The 22,222-nt window shown below is 41.8% G+C and overlaps 1 long non-coding RNA gene across 2 annotated transcripts in view; it reads left to right on the forward strand.

The window, feature by feature from the left end:
* Positions 1-22,222, forward strand: part of LOC145345398 (uncharacterized) — a 35,168-nt gene that overhangs the window by 4,369 nt on the left and 8,577 nt on the right. The window contains exons 2-4 of one of the 2 annotated variants that reach the window (XR_013887057.1): positions 877-1,017; positions 2,720-2,886; positions 19,285-19,484. This is a non-coding gene — a long non-coding RNA (uncharacterized LOC145345398). Of the gene's footprint in view, positions 1-876; positions 1,018-2,719; positions 2,887-19,284; positions 19,485-22,222 lie in introns of those variants that run through there. The other variant, XR_013887056.1, reaches the window with a different exon arrangement.

The following is a 22,222-nucleotide window of genomic DNA, read 5'->3' on the forward strand; positions in this document are numbered from 1 at the left end:
AGACATCCACAATGCTTGCTGCTTTTGCAGCCTTTCAAATTCTGTGGATAACCATTAGAGTAAATTCTCCTAATCTGCACCCATTTTCTGGTTTTCTGAAAAATCCATAACTTTGTTTATGGTTGCAGTTCTGCCCCGTGTTTCTAATCTTGGTGCACCCAGTATAAAAAAGGTTGAGGGGCAGGGGGGAGCTCCTTGTGGGCCTGCTCCCAGGCTGGGCTAGATGGGCTAGGTAGAGGAGATTTGATGGAGTTGTCCTTCAGATAATTTATGCCTTTTCTGTGGTCGTGTTAGTTGCTGGTTTCCCATGGAAAAGGAACTCGACGTATCTACTGACGTGATCAAGGAATTCCTTACCTGGTGGGCATTGCAGGGACTGTGATGCAAGGATGCGCAGGAGCAGGTGGAGGATAGCTTGTTTGCATCGTGAAAAGAGAGAAAAAAACAACAAATAATGTCATGCTGGTCTTTATATCCAGAGGATAAGAGCAGATAGGGGGAGAAGTTGCGAGACAAGTTCTAAATAGATTACTCCTGGGCTGTGTTGCTTTCAGTGAAAATAAGGCATGACCTTTCCGAAGTGAAATTTGAAAATGATTTTAAGCATAGACATTTCTTGCACAAAAGCAATTGATACTGGAAATTTGAGATGGATCGCTTCTCATTAACCAGGGGTATTAAGTGATTTGGAGCCAAATTGGGTATACGGGCTTTTGTCACCAATTATAACAAAATATTACTGAATGTTTTTCGAAAGATGATTGATAATGTGGCTCACAGGACGTTTTAGTGTGTTGTTATAAGTTTTACAAAGAATTAAAACAGCCTAAATAACTCAATCATGTGTTTCTTTTTTTTTCCCATTTGTGTTCACAGATCCAAACTCTAAATCACTGAGTTTTTAACAAACTGTGATGATGACCAACTTTTGAAGTTGACAAAATTCTACCGGAACAGACTAGAACAAGCAATTGATGAATTGGCGAGACCCTGTCTGACTTTAACAAAACAAGTCACGTAAGTGCAGGATATAGTGGGTTTAGTGATTTTCTTTTGTCCATTTTAGCATCACAGCTCTGATAGAATTAGTGAAAAATAAGTTGCTGGACCACAGGAAAATAAAATCTCTCTTGCTGCTCTAAGACATTCTGCTCCAGTTTAGCTGTGACACTGGCATCTACCCAACCACATGGAAAGAAAAAGTTAAAGTTTGTCCCCTCAGAATAGGACAAATCCACCTGGAAAACTGGCATTCCATCAGCCTACTCTCACTGAGTAGCAAAGAGATTGATATGATTGACAGTGCTTTAAAGTGGCACATACTCTGTAATAACATGTTCATTTTAAGTACTGCTGGGGCACTTGGCTCCTGATCTCAGCCTTGATCCATTCATGGAGCAACACGATTATTTTCCACCAGATGTTACAACATTTTTTAACCAAACAGCACCAGGAAATGCCAGTACAATGGAGTCGGTGTGAACTGTGTAAAGCTCTGCGATAGCTGCAATCACGCCTAGCACAAAGATGGCCATGATAGTCTGAGGCCGATAATAGTAGACTCATGACAGATGCTGGAGTTCATCAACATTATGCATTCTCCACAAACATCTCCAGCTGCTTCATGATCTTTCCGCCATCAAATGGTCAGAAGTCGATGTTTGCTGATGATTTTAAAATGTGCAACTCAATTTGTAACTCCTTCGACAGAGAAAGCTGGATAAGTGGTCGGTGATAGTCCTGCCACACAACTCCATCTTTGCTTGCTATTCAGGCACATGAGCGTTGTTGAATCCCCCACCGTCACGAGGGTTACTATTGATGAGAGTCACCAGAAACGTAGCTAGAAGGATCAGATAAAAACAGCAAGTACACGAGGAGGCTGGAAATTTTGATGCAATTTGCTCACTTCCTGATTTCCCAAAGCCTCTGAGTCATCCACAAGCCACAAATGGGGAATGTGATGGAATATTCCCCACTCTCATGGTTTGGTGCAAATCCAACATTCTCCAAGAAGCTAGACATCATTCAGGATAAAGCTACCCACCTGATTTGCATGCGATCTGTTCTTGTAAACATTCTCTCCACCCAAGACAGACACTGCTGTAGCATGTGTACCATATGATGCACTTGAGCAACTTGCTAAGTCTCCCCTAACAGAACCTCCAAAACCCAGGAATAGAAAAAGCTGCAGAATATTCCAAAGTACCCAGTAATTCCTAATCTAATTCCTTCATCCAATTGCTTTCTTCAATAAGTATTTTGAACTGAGACATCTTGGTCTACACGATCACATCAGGAAGAAAAAAAATACTTTGATTTACGTGTTTTTTTGTGTCTACCAGCCATCTCAAATCTACTTATAATCAATGAACTACTTTTGAATTGTAGTCATTGTAATGTACGAAACATAGCAGCCAATTCTCATACATGAAATTCCCACAAGCAATAATGTGACAATGAATCGATGATGTATATTTTTACAATGTTAATTGAGGAATAAATCTCCGACATGTTTCTGAAATAGTCCAATGCGATCTTGTACATACACTAGAATGGGCAGATTGTATCTTATGTTGATGTTTCATCTAAAAGACAGCACTTCCAATAATTTGTTTTTGAGTGTCTCTGTTATTAATAATATGTCCATGTTATTAATAGTATTCTTTAAAACACTGGCAATTTACCCTCATTTGTTATTTTTCTCTCTGATTTCCAGTGTGAACAGTAATACCCTCACAGATTCTTGTGCTGAGGATCTCGCCTTCACTCTCATTACAAACCAGTTACTGAGGATTTTGAACCTGGATACAAATTCCTTCACAGACCAATCTGTCCCCGCTCTCTGCAGCCTCTACAGACCTGCTTGAATCTGGAGCTGATTGCGTGAGTGTTTGTGTTAATTTTCAGTGTAATTGTTAAAATATAAATGGGATTTTAAAATATGTTAGCCTGAATCTTACAGACAGTGGCAATGATAAGTGGATTGCCACTGTGCGTGAAAGTTCTCCCATCCTGAAACTGCTATATATTTCTCCCAGAACCTTCAGGACAGTGACCAGGGAGCTCTATCAGAGCAGAGTAGAGCCGGGGAAGAGACCAAATACACTCCTATTTAGAGCATAGTGACCCCGGGGAGCTCTATCAGAGCAGAGAAGAATGGGAAGAGAGAGAGAGTACATGCCCATTTACAGCAAAGTGACTCCAGGGAGCTCCATCGGGGCATCATGGAGTCGGGGGAGAGAGCACACGCTCCCTATATATAGAAGTAGATGCTGTATAGTAAGGATAAAGGTCCAGATATTTCATTAATGTTAGTTGTAGGTGGAGTGAATGGTTTGGTTTGTAGGTGGATGAATGGCTAGTAACGGGGCCTGGAGAGAGGTTGGCAGTATATTCAGCATGTCAGATGAGTGGTTGGGTGATAGTCCTGTTGGCTTTTGAGTTTAGTCATGGGTTTTGCTGATGGTTGGGGTTTGTAGAATAATGGAATCGCTAAAGTGTGGACGAAGGCATTTTGGCCCATTAAGTCTGGCCTGACTCCCTGAAAGGTTATCTTATATAGGTCATTTGCCTGTTGATCCCCCTAACCTGCACTAAGGGGCCAGTCCACACAAGCTGGTTATGCAGTTGGAGTGTAGTCAGACCTGTTGAGTGATTGGGGGTTGGAGAAGGTAGAGGTGATAGGTTGGATCAGGAGTAATGAGGATAACTCTGAGGCGCAGTCAGGTCAGGGTAGTGTGTAGTGAAGTTTGGAGGTTTATCTGATTAACTAAATGGGAGTAGGGAAGTAGTTGGGGAAGGTAATTGGTTGGTGTGTTGGTTGGGGGTAGTTGAGGTGAATCAACAGGCTAATTTGATTGTGGGAGGTGTATTATGTGATCAATGGGGTTGGGGTTAGTGATTGAGAAAGACGGTTGGGGATTTATTCAGTTATTAGGCCAGTGTGCTGTCTAACATTACCTGAGCAACTATCTGGGTAAGTTGCGTGGACCTGTCCCAATTCTGTGGCTCTATCTCAGAGTCAGAAACATGCACACAGGGTCCTGGGCAGCAGGGGAATTCATCAATAGCTATTTAAACCATTAAGGACAATTCTCACCTAGATTCACATGCCAGGACATCCACAGGACCCTGATGCTCGTCATCAGCTGTATGTCTGGCCTCTGATCCAGCGACCTGTAGATTAGTCCCATTAACTCCAGTCTCCTATTATTTAAATTATTTTTCAATCTGTTTATTTCCTGTTTCATTTCTAATCTGTTTCAACCTGGAGGAGAATCAGTTCAGTTCAAATGGGAAAAAAAACACCTGGAGTCACTGCAGGAATCCAGACGGAGATTGCGCGTGACAGTGTGAACATTTCAACTGCTAAACATTGCTGCTCCACCGGTTACAGTGAATTCCTGAATTGTGAAGATCTTCAATAGCCCCTTCCAAACCCTTCATTCCTGCCCGCTTCCCTCCCTATTTCATCAGCCCCTCCAGCTAGGCTGTGAATTTTCTGCTTAACTGGTTTGGTTGAGATTCCCAGCTGGAAAACTCTGTGCAGTTTTAGTCTCCACGTTGGTTTCCAGCAATCTTTCATTCATTGTTAAAACAGCAATGTGTTGTTAGTGTTCCCAGCACCGAAGTCTTCACCCTCCTTTCAAAAGGGAGCTGCAAAAGTAATTCTGCTCAGAAAGAAATGAGTGTGTGTGATTCTGACTGTATCCAGCAGGGGATGGATTGGTAAAGGCCTTGTCAGAGATTTCTCTCTTATCGAATGGCTCCACAAGTCTCGCCTCACTCACTTATGATTAAAGTAATACAATACCCCCATCTGCTGGTAGCTCACAGCTACTGCATGTGTATTCGTAAGCCTCAAACGAGTTCAATAACTCCCATGACTGCATCCGGTTGTTGAGCAAATACCGAAGAATATTGTCAGGGATTGGAGTTTGCAGCATGAACCTCAGCTGGTGCATTTATCCTTTATCACCAGACACTGTACATGAACTCTGTTCCCTCATTCCCCATGGGAGATATTGTCTGCAGTTTCTTGTAGGGGATTAAAGAGAGACAAAATAGATGGGGGTGGGGAGGTTGCAATACTGATTAGAGAGCACAGCAGGAGGGGTCTTATAGTGAAGAATAATGGGTGGAGCTCAGGGATAGGAAGAGTGTCATCACAACATTGGGAGTGTATGATAAACCTCCCAACAGTCTGCTGGAGTTAAAGGAGCAGTTAGAGGTATAGAGGTTTACAGCATGGAAATAGGGTCTTTGGCCCAACTTGTTCATGGCACCCTTTTTTAAGAAAAAACCCTAAGCTCATCCCAATTGCCCACATTTGGCCCTTATCCCTCTATATCCATTATACCCATGTAAATATCTAAATGCTTTTTAAAAGACAAAATTGTACCCGCCTCTACTGCTGTCCCTGGCAGCTTGTTCCAGACACTCACTCGTGTGGAAAAATTGCCCCTCTGGACATTTCTGTACCTCTCCCCTCTCACCTTAAACCTATGCCCTCTAGTTTTAAATTTCCCTACCTTTGGGAAAAGATATTGACTATCTAGCTGATCTGTGCTCCTCATTATTTTATAAACCTCTATAAAATCACCCCTTAGCTTCCTATGCTGCAGAGGATAAAGTCCCAGTTTATCTAGCCTCCCCTTATAACTCAAGCTGCCAAGTATCAGTAGCATCCTACTAAATCTTTTCTGCACCCTTTCTAGTTGAATAATATCCTTTCTACATTAAAATGACCAGAATTGCACACAGTATTCCAAGCGTGTCCTTACAAATGTTTTGTACAACTTCAACAAGATGTCCCAACTCCTGTATTCAATGTTCTGACCAATGAAACCACACACGCCAAATGCCTTCTTCACCACTCTGTCCATCTGTGACTGCACTTTTAAAGAGCTATGAACATGTACCCCTAGGTCTCTTTGTAACTACAGGCTGGTTAGCTTAATGTCTGTAGTTGGGAAAATGCTGGAATCCATCATTAAAGAAGAAATAACAGGACACCTGGAAAAGTATAGTTCATAGAAGCAGACATGGCATGGATTCATGAAGGAAAAGTCGTGTTTGGTGAATTTACTGGATTTTTATGAAGTTGTAACCAGTGCCGTTGACAGAGGGGAACCAGTGAATGTGGTGTTTTTAGATTTCCAGAAGGCGTTCGATAACGTGCCTCACAAAAGGTTGCTGCAGAAGATTAAGGTACATGGAGTTTGGAGTAAAATGTTAGCGTGGATTGAGGATTGGCTATCTAACAGGAAGCAGAGAGTTGGAATAAATGAGTGCTTTTCTGGTTGGCAGTTGGTGACTAGTGGTGTGCCGCAGGGATCGGTGCTGGGGCCTCAACTGTTTACCGTATACATAGATGATCTGGAGGAGGGGACTGAGTGTAGGGTAACAAAGTTTGAGGATGATACAAAGATGAGTGGGAAAGTGAATTGTGTGGAGGACGCAGGAAGCCTGCAGAGGGATTTGGATAGGCTAAGTGAATGTGTGAGGATCTGGCAGATGGAGTATAATGTTGGCAAGTGTGAGGTTATCCACTTTGGAAGGAATAATAGTAAAATGGACTATTATTTAAATGGTGAAAAGTTACAACATGCGACTGTGCAGAGGAACCTGGGGGTCCTTGTGCACGAATCACAAAAACTCAGTTTGCAAGTGCAGCAGATGATCAAGAAGGCAAATGGAATGTTGGCCTTTATAGCGAGGGGGATAGAATATAAAAGCAGAGAGGTCTTGCTGCAATTGTACAAGGTACTGGTGAGGCCGCAACTGGAGTACTGTGTGCGATTTTGGTCCTCTTATTTGCGAAAGGATACATTGGCCTTGGAGGGAGTACAGAGAAGGTTCACCAGGTTGATTCCGGATATGAGGGGGTTAGCTTATGAGGAGAGATTGAGTAGGTTGGGCCTGTACTCATTGGAGTTTAGAAGGCTGAGGGGAGATCTGATAGAGACATATAAGATAATGAAGGGGCTAGACAGGTAGAAGCAGAGAGATTATTTCTACTTAGAAAGGAAAGGAAACAAGAACTAGAGGGCACAGCCTCAAAATAAGGGGGAGTCAGTTTAGAACAGAGTTGAGGAGGAACTTCTTCTCCCAGAGGGTAGTGAATCTTTAGAATTCTCTGCCCATTGAAGCAGTGGAGGCTACCTCGTTAAATGTGTTTAAATCACAGGTAGATAGATTTCTGACCAATAAGGGATTTAAGGGTTATGGAGAGCAGGCACGTAAGTGGAACTGATCCACTTCAGATCAGCCATGATCTTATTGAATGGCAGGGCAGGCTCGAGGGGCTAGATGACCTACTCCTGCTCCTATTTGCTATGTTGTTCTTACTTTGGTCCCCATATCCAAATCATTGACATACATTGTGAAAGCTGGGGTTCTAAGTACTGATCCATGTGGTAGCTTGCTAGGCACAGCCTGTCAACGTGAGATTTTCTGTTCTCTGCCCAATACCAATGCTTAATCCATGGCGCAATTTTTCCTCCTATCCGATATGCTTTAATTTTCCTCACAACCTCCTGTGAGTGACTTTGTCAAAAGCCATTGGTCGAAGTGTCCATTTTTCATGTTCTTTGGAATAGATTCTAGCATTTTTCTTACCATTGTTGTATGTTTAAATGTCAGTAATTCAAAGTTTTGTTTCTCCCTCCCACCTTAAATAGTAGGGTGACATTTGTTAACTCCCAATTCACATGAACCGCTCTGCCATCTTTAACATTTTGGAGAAGGATCACCAATGCATTCACTAGCTCCACCACTACCAACTACTTTCAACATAGAATGTCTGCAGTAAACCAGAGAGTCTGCTCTGCAGACTGATGGCTGGCTAATCAATGCAGCTTTTGTGGGTTTGGGGATTGAACGCATGTGCAATCCCTCGGGGATCGTTCCGTGGCCAGGGGGAATGCGTGCAAGTCAGTGGCAACTCCTAACCCAAGGACACCCAACTGTAAGGCCTTGAATTAAATACAATCAACGTCCTTTCATGTTAAAAGTAATCATTCCAGTAATTTCATTTTTAAATTTTCTATCTCTTTGAACAACATGCTAAAATGTTAATACTGCTCGATTACTTATACAAACAGCTGTTCTATCTGTTATTAAGTCAATTCCTATATCTAATTCCACCTATACCCAGTCCCATCTACTGTAAAATTCTATCTACACAGCGGTGCCTGTTATTTGACAGAAATTTGTAGTGAACCTGTTTGCTACATTCTGATGAAATGTGATATTTGCACGCTTATCTTGATTTTATTTTCTCTCTTCTCCTTCCCTACGTCTCCTTGTAAGTGTCAGTTGATCACGCTCTCTTATTCTGTCTCTATTTGCTCCCCCTCTCTTGTACCATTTGTTAGGTTCTTAAAATTATTTTATTTCAGAATTTAGCTTCAAAATGTTGCAAGGTTTTGATCTGTAGCTCACGAATGCAACAGTTGAAACAAAAATGGGTGATGTTTTAGTGTTTTCCCTTTGCATCGCCATTCCCTCTTTTTCTAATGTGCTTACTTTGGAGCTCTAGGCTCTTGCCCGATCACATGCCCCCTCATGTCATCTATCCACCTCCCTCAAACTATTCTCAAAAGTGGGGAAAAGGCTGAGTGGTGGGGGCCTGACTGTTTGTAGAAGAGGTGTCGCAGCCATCGCCCTTTCAAAGATGTGCGTTTGAAATGCTGGATTCAAACTCAGTAACTAATATTGTGCCACACATTGAAACATGTCTACAAGGAGTATTCGACTGAAGATCCAACGGGGCCACATTGGAGCATCCTCAGCTTCGGAATCATTGAGACATAGAATCCGGACGGTGCATAAGGAGGCCATGCAGCTCATTAGGTCTGCAACAACCACAGACCTGTCCTCAGAACTTTCTTCCAGTTTTACTATGTGCAAGACAGGATGGAAGCTGGAGATAGAGGAAGGTAAATCTAAAACCTGAACATCGTGAAACTGAGTCAAAATTTAGGTGTAGACAATGTCTTAGTGATATTGTCGCTAAATTATTAATCCAGAAACTCAGCTCATGTTCTGGGGACCTGGCTTTGAGTTCCACAACAGATGGTGGAATTTGAATTTGATGAAAAACATTTGGAATTAAGAATGTACTATTGTCAATTGTCAGAAAAAAGATATCTGATTCGCTAATTTCCTTAAGGAAGGAAATCTGCTGTCCTTACCTGGTCTGGCCAGAATGTGACTCCCGAGCCACAGCAATGTGATTGACTGTCAACTGTCCTTGTGAACTAGGCAGGGCAACTGCCCTTGTGAAACAATGAATGCTAACCAGCTAGCCATGCCTCTGCAAAAAATAACCTCTTTAAATCAACTGTCAGATTCATGACCCTGTATCCTATTTTTGAATTCTAACAAGCTTTCAGAGTGCTACTTATTACAGGTATTAATACCCTGTTTATTAGCTTGCCAATGATTATTGCTGCCATGATTAATTGCAAGACTGGGCTATATAAACTCAGGACATAAGAAACAAAAGGAACTGGTCCATGTGAGGACCAAAACTCTAGTAACTGTTAGCGATTGAAACTAAACACCGATCATGGTAATGAAGAAATACAACTTGCAAGGATCCAGCCTATGGAACAGGAAAAAGAGGATCCATTCTCTGGACAACACACAATATCCAAGCTATCATATAGCTATCGTCACAATTAAAAGTCTGAGGACAATGAGCAGCAGAAAATAATTGATGAAAATAGGAGAAACAAGTTCTAAGAAAAACAGCACAGCAAGATCCTATGCCCCGCTTCTCAATTACACACTGTCACTGAAATTAAAATAGAAAAAAGTCACAATTATGAACCAGAGGTTATTAGTATTTAGTAACTGTTTCTGCCGCCTGTTTTTCTCTCTGCAGCTTTTCTACTATCTTGTTCATGTCTCAATCCCCCTTTCTCACTATTTCTATGTCCCTCAGAAATTAAAAGTCAACTTCAGTCGGTGTAATAAACACACACAACTCACCTGGCTGAAGCCTGTGGACCAGGATACGTAGCCTTCCCCTTCTGAAAGATACTCCTGTAAATCTCTCCCATCTCAATCCCCATCACAAACTTTCTCTCTTTGAATCCAAATATTTCAGTTTCATAAATCGAATGTTTCAGGGGGAGAAAAAAACAAAACAGTGAATTAATAAGGTGAACAAAATAGCGCAGCAAGGTTTAGATTTCACACTCCAAACTCAATATCTTTGTAACAATCCAATACCAAGTCTAATCAGAGGTGGAGACCACATTCAGAAACGAGGAACATAATGCACACAGAAGCTGAATGGAGAATATCATGGTTTGGGACTGGAATCCCATGTCACATTCATCCTGAGTCAGCAGTTTGCACATTCCACCACAAAAGTTTCTGGATCTTTTGCAATATATCTGCTCTTCACCTGTCCATTGATGTGTAATTCCTAGGGCCAGAAACCTTCCACCAGTGTGATAATTCCAGCAGATTCCACTATGCTCCTATTGATACCTTGATGCCAGGAATGTAATTGGTTCAGAACTGGCTCATCATTAATGTCTGTTTAATGTTGAAAGGATGTTTCTTGCCACTGTTGGTGATCTCACTCCATTTCCAAGACATGATTACTCAAAAGCTGCACACACACTCATGGGAGTGGGAGAATGGGACAGGGAATGGAGATTTTTTTTCCCTGAGATTATGGCTGGATTTTTATTTCTGCCAATTTCACTGTAAATTGTGCAGTGGTGTTTGTGTCTGTATGTGTATGTGTCTAAAGTATTCCCGACAGTCCTATTTATCACTCCACACTGTGAAGGTGCATGCAGAATGTGAGTTATAAACGAACAAAGAACAAAGAAAATGACAGCATGGGAACAGGCTGTTTGGCCCTCCAAGCCTGCTCCAAACATGCTGCCCGACTGAACTAAAACTCACTACCCTTCCAGAGATCAAATCCATCTATTTCCATCCTAGTCATGTATTTGTCAAGATGCCCCTAAAGAACCACTATCATATTTGCTTCCCCCAGCAGCCAGTTCCAGGCATCCGCCATCCTCTGCGTAAAAAGAAAATGCTTCATACATTTCTTTTAAACATTGCTACTTGCACCTTAAACCAACTCCCCCTAATAATAGACCCTTCCAACCTTGGAAAAAGTTTCCGACTATTCACCCTGTTCATGCCCCTCATAATCTTGTAGACTTCCATTAGGTCGCCCCTCAACCTCCGTTGACCAAGTTTCTCCGATCTCTCCTCATAGCTAATGCCCTCCAAACCAGGCAACAATCTGGTAAATCTTTTTTTATACCCTCTCCAAAGCCTCCACACCCTTTTGGAATTGAACACCATAATCCAAGTGCAGCCTAACTCAGGTTCCATAAAGCTACAATATGACTTGCCAATTTTTAAACTGAATGCCCCAGCAGATGAAGGCAAGCATGCTTTGTGCCTCTTGACTATCTTCTCCACCTGCGTTGCCATTTTCAATGATCTGTGTGCATGTACACTGAGATCCCACTGTGTATCAGTACTCTTAAGGATTCTGCCATTCCCTGTATATTTCCCATCTGTATTAAGCCTTCCAAAATGCATTACCTCACATTTTTCCAAATTAAACTCCATTTGCCATCTCTCTACCCAAGCCTCCAACCAATCTATAGCCTCCTATATCCTCTGACTGTCCGTATTACTATCTGCAATTCTATCCACCTTTATGTTGTCCACAAACTGACTGATTGAACCAGTGACATTTTCATCCAAATCATCTATATGTATTACAAATATTATTATAATTATATCATATATATATATATATATATGATAATCACAATTTTGTTTTCCTCCTCCTCCTCCATTTTAAAGTGATAAACATTTTCTTAGAACTCAAACAAAATTTTCAGACAAATAAAGCCCAATTTTAACAATCACGTATTAACGTGTTTGCTCACAAACTGCTTTATTCAATGAGCAGCCCATGCAAATTTGAATTTTGTTTAACATTTACCTGTAAAGTATTTAATAAATAAGGATGTTGCTGCACTGTTATTATTTGTTTCCTCCAGGGAATGAATTGTCTCTTGGAGCAGTCCTTCGATACCCTTTCACTGAACGTCCTCTCATTTCACCTGTGGATTGCACCGTGTGTGTGTGTGTGTGTGTGTGTGTGTGTGTGTGTGTGTGTGTGTGCGCCTGTATCTTTTGTGTGTGTATGTGTAAGTATATTGTGTATGGTGCATGTGTTTGCATGTATGTGTGTTGTACGTGTTGTATGTGTGCTGTGTGTTTGTGGTGTGTGTGTGTGATTTGTGTGTGTGCTTGTAGTGTGTACATATTTGTGTTTTGTGTATGTTGCATGTGTATGTCAGACTATTTGAGTTTCTTTGTGTACATGTGTGAATGTGAGTATGCATGCATGTGTGCTGTATGTGTTTGCTTCTGTGTGTGACCCTTCTGCACTGATTCTGGTGGCTTCTTTTCTAAATATCCATTGGGACATCCTGTGATTGTGTGTCTTACTTGTGTGCTTCTGCTCCTGTGTATGTGTCTGCGTATTTGTGTATGAAAGTGTACATGTGTACGTTTATGTGTGTGTGTGTGAATGTGTGCATGCATGTTTCTTTTGGGGTGAGAGAAAGTTTGCATGGTGTGATTGAAGGTGTGTGTGTGTGTGTGTGTGTGTGTGTGTGTGTGTGTGTGTGTGTGTGTGTGTGTGTATGTGTATGTATTTCTTATTCTCTATTCTATCTGGGTGTGTATGTGAACGAGCCTCTGTGTGTATGTATGAATGAGTCTGCCTCTCTGTGTGCTTGTGAGCTACTCTGTCTTTCTGTGTGTGTATGTGAGCGAGCCTATCTTTCTGTATATATTTGTGAGCAAATGTGTATTTCTGTTGTACACGTGAGTGACACAGCCATCCTTTCTTTCTTTGTCAGCAAGTATGTCATTGTGTGTGTGTGTGTGTGAGCGAACCTGCCATCCTCTGTGTTTCAATCATTGTGATAGATTTTCATTTCAACCATTGTGATGAAAGTGAGTGTCTCTTACTGTGAATATGTTTGAGCCAATGTGAGTTCGATTGATGGATTTGTCAGCATTTACAGAACAGATATAGGCCAATCACCCATTGAGTCAATGTCAATCAATAATGATCTGAAGACACTAATCTCATTTTCCAACACTTTGAGGTGATGGCAGTGCAAGTTAATAGCCAAATACCATTCAACAATTTGCGACTCAACTACCCTTTCATACAATGGGTTCTTTTACCTTATCATACTCTAAGTGAAAAGGTGTTTCTTCAGCTCCCTTTGTAGTGTTCCAACTCTTAACTTAAAACTATAGCCTTTGGTTATCCACCTCTCCAAAAATGCAACAAGTGTCCTCCTATCCAACGTAGGTATTTCCTTGTTGTCTTATGTATCTCTATCAGGGCCCCAATCAACCTTCACTGCTTCAAAGAAATACCCCCAGACTATCCAATCTTTCATCATAGCTAGGACCCTGCAAACTCAGGCAACATCCTAATAAATCCCCTCTATCCCTTCTCTACAATAACATTCTTCCTACAACGTGATCATGAGAAGTATGAACAGTACTCGTGTTGTGGCCTAACCAATGTTTTATACAGTTCCTGACCTCCCTGTTTTTTTTATTCTTCACCTTGACAAATAAAGGCAAATATCCCATATTCCCTTTTCACTGCCACACCTACCTGTCCTGCCACCTTCAGAATCTGTACACAGCATCCCAATGTATGCTTGCCTTCAGTATTTTCAGGAGCCTACCATTCATTGTTTCTTTGATCTTTGTTAGACTCCACAAGTGCATTATCTCTCACTTTTCCAGGTTGAATTCTGTTTGCCACATTTCTGCCTACCTGAAGAGTCAATTTAAATCCTTCTGAAGCTGGTGGCTACCCCTCTCAATGATTGCCTCCTTACCAATTTTCACGTTGTCCACAGAAATTTTGATCATATCGTTTTACATTTAAGCCCAGATCATTAATCTAGTCAATGTTGTAAGGATGTATTAGCCCTGAGCCCTGTTACAACCCATTAGAAATAGACTTTTAGTCACAAAAGTATTCCTCTACCATTACCCTACACTTCCTGTCTCTCAGTCAATTTTGGACCTAATATCGCACTTTGTCTTAGATCCTAACTGCCCTTGTTATCGTTAAACATCTATCATGAGGAATTTTATCAAAAGCCTTTATAAAGTCCATAACGACCATTCCAGATTTATTACCCATCAAGACTCCTGGTTATCTCCTCAAACTTCCAAACACAACCTTCCCTTAATAATTCCATGCAGACTATTCATGATTAATATCTATCAATCCAAATGCAGGTGAATGCTATCCCTCAGAATTCTTTCTAGTAAATTCCTGACTACCAAGTCTAATCTGACTGGCATCTAACATCTTGGTCAACCTCTAATTCAATGTTCTTAATAATGGGACAATATCAGCAATCCTCCAGTGCCCTGGCACCACACCTCTAGCCAGAGAGGATTTGTAAATATTTGCCAATGTCTCTGATATCTCCTGGGTTGTGTCCTTCAGCAGCAGGGGATAGAACTAATCCAGGTCCCAAGTTTTATCCACTTATTTGGTTGCTAAGCCTACTTGTACCTTCACTTCATATGTTGTTTTGTTTAATATTTCATACTCTTTCACCCTGATGTCCACACGTGTGTGGTCTATTTGCATTTTGAAGATCGATGGAAAGTATTTATTGAGCGCTTTCCCCATGTGTGTCAAACTCACACGCACACACACAAGTTACGTGGCCCATAATTGACCCTAAAATTTCCCTGTTATTCTCTTGTTCTTCACATCTTAAAGCAACTGTATTCTACCTGCCGAAGTTTAGTGCATGCATTCTCTTTCGCTTTCTGAATTTGCAGCTCAGATTAAAACAGCTCAAATTGTACATACCCCACGTCACCCAGAAAGAGTCCCAGTGCCCCAAGAATCTAAAGTTTTCCACCCTACCCCCAGCATCTCTCCAGTCGCACAATCATCTATTCTGTTCTTCTGTTCGTATCCTCACTATGGTGTGATACATAGAGACCTTGGGGATTACTACCTTTGAAGGTATGCATTACAATTTACACACTCATTCCCTAAAGTCTGCTTGCAACACTTCAACATCTCTTTCTTCTAATATCATTATTCCTGCCATTGACCATGATCTCTGATTGTTCACATTCCAACTTCAGAATGTCCTGCAACAGTTCTGTGGCATACTGGACCCTAGCACGTGGAGTCTGTCTGCGGCTGCTCAAGCGTCTATTGACTCCTCTCACAAGTGTATATTCTAACACTATTGCTGTTCTCCACAACTCTGACCACATCACCACCCTCAATGGAGCTGCTGGAACGCCTGCAGTGCCATATCCTTGGCTCTGGCTTGTCTCCGAGGAGGAACCATCGCTCTCACTATTCCCTAAGGCTGAATAACGGCTTGCAAGCAGTATGTAATCGGGATATTCCCTCAGTTCCTTCCTGGATCATTTCCCCTGCCTGGCAGTTACCCATCCTTTCTTTGCCTCAGCTCCCTTAAGCATAGCTGCAGGTGGTGACATCCTGCAATGTGCTGTCAATACACTTCTGAGACTTATGAATGCACTGTTGTTCCACCAACTGTTACTCAAACAGAAAGAAAACAGATTTCATGTAGTTCCAGCTGGAGGCACAAATGCTCATGCAAACACACAGAGCATCAGGGGTTTCCCATCTAGTGCGATATGTGCAAATCACTGGACTGAGTTTCCTACACATAGCTAGGGTGGCAAGGTGGCAGATTGGTTAGTACTGTTGCCACGTATTGTCAGGGACTGAGGTTTGATTCTGGCCTCGGGCTGACTGCATGGAGTGTGCATGTCCTCTTTATGCCTGCATGTTTTTTTTCCCTTGATCTCCAGTGTTCTCTTACAGTCGAAAGATATGAGGGTTAGTTGGATTGGACATGTTAAATTTCTCATTACAGCGATGGGGTTTGGTAAGTGTGTAGGGTAAGAGGGTAGGCCTGAGTGGCATTGTTGCTGGTGCAGCTCGAAGGACTGAATGACCTCCTTCCACTCTGCAGAGATTCTATGATTCTACATGGAATGCATACATTTTCTTATTTATATCATTTGAAACCTGTGAGTGTGTGTTCTTCTTTCTGTGTATGTGTCTGTATGCATGTTTATGTTTGCAAGTCCATGCGTGTGTGCGCGAGCGGTGTCTGTCTATATTCATTTTTATGTTTGCATTGGTACACACGTGTATTCACTTTACTTATTTATTAGTATCACAAGTAGGCTAACATTATCACTGCAATTACGTTACTGTGAAAATTCCCTAGTCCCCACACTCTGGCACATGTCTGGGTATACTGAGGGAGAATTTGAAACGGCCAATGCAACTAATCAGCACATTGATCGGACTGTGGCAGGAAACCAGAACAGTAAACCAAAGAGGAAATCCACACAGACGTGGGGAGAAAGCGTGGACTCCACATAGACAGTGACCAACATCAGGAATCGAGCCCAAGTCCCTGGCGCTGTAACACATCAGTGCTAACCACTGTGCCACTGTCTATGTGTGTCAGCGTGTGTGTGTGTGTTTAAAGGAAGGTGCATGTCCATTGTGCTTTCAGTGTATGAATGTGTTTGAGCCAATGTGAGTTTTTGTGTGTGTCTTCATGTTTTTTGTGTCACGTTCTTGTGATGGAAGTGGTGTATTTGACTGATTCTGATATTTGTAATGTTTGTGGGTGCATATGAGTTTGTGTTGTTAGGGTAATAGACCAGTAACCCAAGTTACGTTCAGACGCCAGACTGGACCCCCTCCCCGCCCCGGTATGTTTCTTTTTTTGTCATTTTGACATAAATGTAAGGCAAGATGCTTCACTCCAGGAATAATTCCAATGACAAATTAGGGAGCTTTTCTAGTAAAAACAAACTTAATTTAATAATAGTTTAAATATAACTCTATCAAATGAAGCGGCTTAACCATTAACATTTGAAAACAAAGAAAAAAAAACGTTCCAACTGCTTCAGTTCCAGATTAATACAAAAAATTCCTCTCAAGCCTTTAATGCCACTTTAAATATAGTTAGCAACTACAAATATATGTTCTATAATGAGGGCAGGAAGTCTTGAAGTTTCCAGAGAGAATTTTCTTTCAGAGCTCCATGTAGAAACCTCTGTCTTCAACCAATTGCCAACTAGAACTACAGCAATAAACAGCAAAGTGCTCTCCCCTCTGCTGGAGATCCAGCTCTGCTCATTAAACACGCCATCACAAAACTCTGTCAATCAACTTCCAACACAAGCTTTCGCATAAACAAAAGTTCATTTGCTTAATGAAAGTAAAAAAAAAAATCCTAGCTTAAACGAGTATCCTCCTTTTGCAACACCTGAGCTATTTTTGTTCTAGGCATACTGACTTCTTGTAGAATACAGCTGACTGTTAATCACTCCCCTTCAGCGTTAAGGCAACTATAAATGTGTATTACACAGATCAGAGATATTGTGCTAATATAAACAATTTGAGAGCATGTGTACGTATGTTTTTGTGTGTGTTCATGTGCCTGCTTTCCTCACACTGGGGAAGGAGTCCTCCTTCATGTCCCTCAGCTGGGAAAGAGCGTGACTGTGAGCTTTTCATGGTGGCGTGAGTGTTTGTTTGGATGTGCATATCCGTCTTCCATGTGTCCTCTATGCATTTATCTCTGGGCCTGTTTCTATATTAAAAAAACCCCACTAAAATGCAGGATGAATCCCTGCATCCCTTCGAGTCTTCAACAACTTTTTGGCAGAACACCTCAGCCAGCCCATCCATCTGCTTTACCCCCAAGCAAGGAGCAATTTAGCAAGACTAACCCAGCTATCCTGCACATATTTAAACTGTGGGAGGACACTGGAGCATATAGGGAAAATTCACACAGATACAGGGAGTACAGGCAAACAGACAGCCTGTCAAGGTGAAAATGTTACCTGGGTGCCTAGTGCTGTGTGGCAGCAATGCTAACCATTGTGCCAAAATGCCACCTGGTGTGTGTGTGCATATGCGTGTGCGTGAATGATCATGTATTTCGTTGTGCTATTGTGTTAGGAAATGTCTGAAACTCTGTCTTTAAATGTTAGTGTCTCTATGTCCATGTATGTGTGTTTGCATGGTAGGGTGACATTGAGACCAAGGAGAGCCTAAAGAGTTGAGGTGACGTCAAAGAGGCGGAGATGACTGGCGTTTTATTGTCAAAAATGTTGGATCATTTCTGCTGTTTTGCCTTCTCAAATGACAGAGAAAAATAACTTTTCATTTAAATGTAATAGGAGAGAAAAATATTTATCACCGTTTTACTGCATGAGGTAAATTCTGAACAGGGCTATTCAATTTCCCAGCAAAAACGTCTTCCATCAGGATTTTCCTCATTTATAAAATTAACCAGCTTTCAGATTTTCAAAAATATTCTAGTCGTTCAATGTTTCAAGCATTTCCACTGAACAATGTCAGTTATCTTTTGTTTATCTCACACTGTGTCCCTGCTCTGTGATCGTGATGTTGGGTTTCCATTTTCAGCCATTAAACATTCCCTTTATAAACAACTTGTAAATTATTTTCCATCCCTCCGACAAGTATCATGGGAAAAACACGAGTACAGAGGAGAGGTGAAAGGACAGGGAGTTTTGACTGATGGGGAAACCAAGAGTGAAAGTGAAAAGTTATGTTGTCACCTCGCCTTGAAACACAAGCTGAAACACAAACGCTCAATCTGAGAGAACGCCAACCCAGCAGCCATACAGAAAGATGGTGGCTCCACTAAAATGATGCTGGTACTCAAACACAAACAAATACACACACACACATGTCTGTGCAAATCTTATTTGCCTTCCATAATAAAAGCCTATATAATGTTTATAATTTATTTTGTTTAGTATAATAAGTAGGCTTACCTGAACACTACACTGAAATTACTGTGAGAATCCCCGAGTCACCACAATCCGGCACCTGTTTGGGTACACTCAGGGAGAATTTGCATGGTCAGTGCATCTAATTAACACATCTTTTGGAATGTAGGAGGAGCGAAAGCAACCGGAGGAATCCCAGGCTCAACAAATTTCAGCTGCTTCATCAATAACATTCTGTCCATTCCTATGTTCAGGACTTGGAGCATTTACTGATGATTGCACAGTTTGCAATGCCACCAGCCAGTCATCAGATACACTGGGTACACTCAAGGAGAATTTGCATGGTCAATGATTCTAACTAACACATCTTTTGGAATGTAGGATGAGCCAAAGCAGCCGGAGGAAACCCATGCAAACACGGGGAGAAAGCGTGGACTCCACACAGTCATCCAAGCTGGGAATCAAACCTAGCAACAGTGCTAAGAATTGTGCCAATGTGCCACCCAACGTTGTCCAATTCTTGCTGCATTTGAATATGAGCAACTGAAATTTGTTGGGCCTGGGATTCACAGTATTGACGATTTTATGCGATGCTCCTAAATTTATTGTAGATGTTGTAAATGAAATAAAGCATAAAACAAGAGATAACCATGATATTGTTAATGGTGGCAGGTAATTCGAGGGAAACTACTTATATTCGTTAGGACCTTAAAATTTGGTCCATTCTGGGTCACTGGATAAATCATAATACAAACAAATGTGTTTCCCTATGTGATTGAGGTCTAAAGGAGAAGACTAAGGAAACATGTAGGCTGAATTAAAGAAAAACAAAATGAGACATGATAGGTACGGGGACCCATAATGCAAGTCAAAATCCATCACATTTGTTCGATAGTGGCAAGTTCAGTGAGGTTGTTTATTTCAGAGAGAAAAAACCCTGATGTTATTGCCATGCGAACTGGAAGTCTGCACAAGTGCACCTCCTGAAATTATAAAATATGCAACTGCTATTCAAGATATTGCTGCTTCAACTGAGACAGAACAAACCACAAAGCTGAGACGTTCTCAGCGAATTCAGAAATCTCCTATTGGACTAAAAGATGACTATTACTGAAACATTATTCAAATAACTTCATCATCTATTTTTGAAAATAAAAAGTTTTCTGTTCATAAATTCAGTTATGAAGAACTAAAAGGGAGAGGATGACCTACGATGTAGATAACGCGGATCGGTGGTGGAGCGAAGGGCCAAGAGCACCCAGAAGTAGTTGAACTTGTCTAAAATTGCATACACAAACACAGAAAAAATGTCCACAAACACATTCATAAATTCACATGCACACAGGTGCACCCTCTCTCTCCACCTCACATGCACACACTCACACCAGCAACAGACACATATTTGCATACACAAACCCAGACTGTGCACAAACACAGTCACAAAGTCACACACACAATGTGTGTGCACAATGTCTCGCCACCTCTCACATGCACAAACACACATGCATGTGCATCCATTAGCTCACCTTGGAACAAACACACATGCTCACACAGTCTGTCACAAGGATGAGCTGAAAGATGGAAAACTGACCAAAAGATGCACATGCCTATAAGAATGCACTCACTCTCGCACAGATAGACCCAGAAGGCTCACAGACAGACATAAAAAAAAAGACATTGATGTAAAATATAAATAAACACAAACCCAGAAGAGGTGGGAGCACAGTGTGATATAGGTGGGAGGGAATTATCAAAGGAGTTCTTAACATCAACTCTGGACTCCATGAAATTTCATGGCTTCAGGTTAAACATGGGCAAGGAAGCCTCTTACTGGTTACCATGTACCATCCTCCCGTGGCTGATGACTTAGTACTCCTGCATGTTGAGCAACGCTTGGAGGAAGCTCTGAGGGTGCCAAGGCTGAAAATGTACTCTGGTTGGGGTATTTCAATGTCGGACACCATGAGTGGCTCGGCAGCAGCACTACTGATCGAGCTTATCAGGCCCTACATGATATAATTGCTAGACTGGCTCTGCAGTAGGCAGTAAAGCAACCAACGTGAGGGGGAAAACATACCTAACCTTATCCTTACCTTTTTCAAGGCTGCAGATGCAACTGTCCATGAAAGTGTTGTTAATAGTGACCACTGCATAGTCCTTGTAGAGAGAATGCCCACCATCACATTGAGAACAACCTCCATCATGTTGTGTACCACCATCACCGGACTGAATGGGATTGATTTCAAACAGATCTAGCAACACAAGATTGGGCATCCATGAAGCACTGTGGGCATCAAAGGCAGCAGAACTGTGCTCCAGCACAATCTGCAACCTCATGGCTCTGCATAGCCCCCACTCAACCATTACCATGAAGACAGGGGTCAACTCTGGTTGAATGGTGGTGCAGGACAGCATGTCAGGAGCAGCACCAGGCATTCCTGAAACTGAAGTGTCAACCTGGTGAAGCTACCAAAGAGGACTACTTGCATGTCAAATGGCAAAAAAAACAAGTGATAGAGCTAAGTGGTCCCACAACCAAATGATCAGATCTTATTTCTGCAGTCCTGCCACATTCAGTCGTGAATGGTAGTATACAATTGAATAGTTTGCTGGAGGAGAAAGCTTCACAAATATCCACATCCCCAATTATATAGGAGTCCAGCACATTAATGCAAAAGATAAGGCTGAAGGATTCACAACAATCTTCAGTGAGAGGCGTTGAGTGGATGATCTATCTTGGTCTCCTCCAGTGGTCCCACACATTTCAGTTACCAGTCTCCAGCCAATTCGATTCACTCCCTGTGAGATCAAGGAATGGTTGGAAGCATTGGATACTGCAAAGGCAATGGGCTCTGATAACATTCTGGCAATACTACTGAAGATGTGTGCTCCAGAACTTTCTGCTCCCCTAGGATCTCCCCTTCCAGTACAGTTACAACTGGGATCTACCCAACAATGTGGAAGATTGTGCAGGTATGTCCTGCACACAAAGCAGGACAGATCCAACGCAAGCAATTACCACCCAATCAGTCTACTCTTGATCATCAACAGAGTGATAGAAGGGGTTATCAACAGTACTATCAAGCAGCACCTGCTCAGCAATAACCTGCTTATTGATATCAAGAAACAGTTGGAGACACTGGATACCGCTAAGGCAATTGGCCCTGATAACATTCCGGCAATAGGACTGAAGACTTGCACTCCAGAACTTGTTGATCTCCATGTCAAGCTCTTCCAGTACAGTTACAACATTGACAAATACCACACAATGTGTAAACTCGCCCACGTATGTCCTGCGCACAGAATGCAGAAAAAATCT

The sequence above is a fragment of the Carcharhinus amblyrhynchos genome, chromosome 7 (genome assembly GCF_965287045.1).
Source record: "Carcharhinus amblyrhynchos chromosome 7, sCarAmb.v2.hapA, whole genome shotgun sequence".
NCBI lineage: Eukaryota > Metazoa > Chordata > Chondrichthyes > Carcharhiniformes > Carcharhinidae > Carcharhinus > Carcharhinus amblyrhynchos.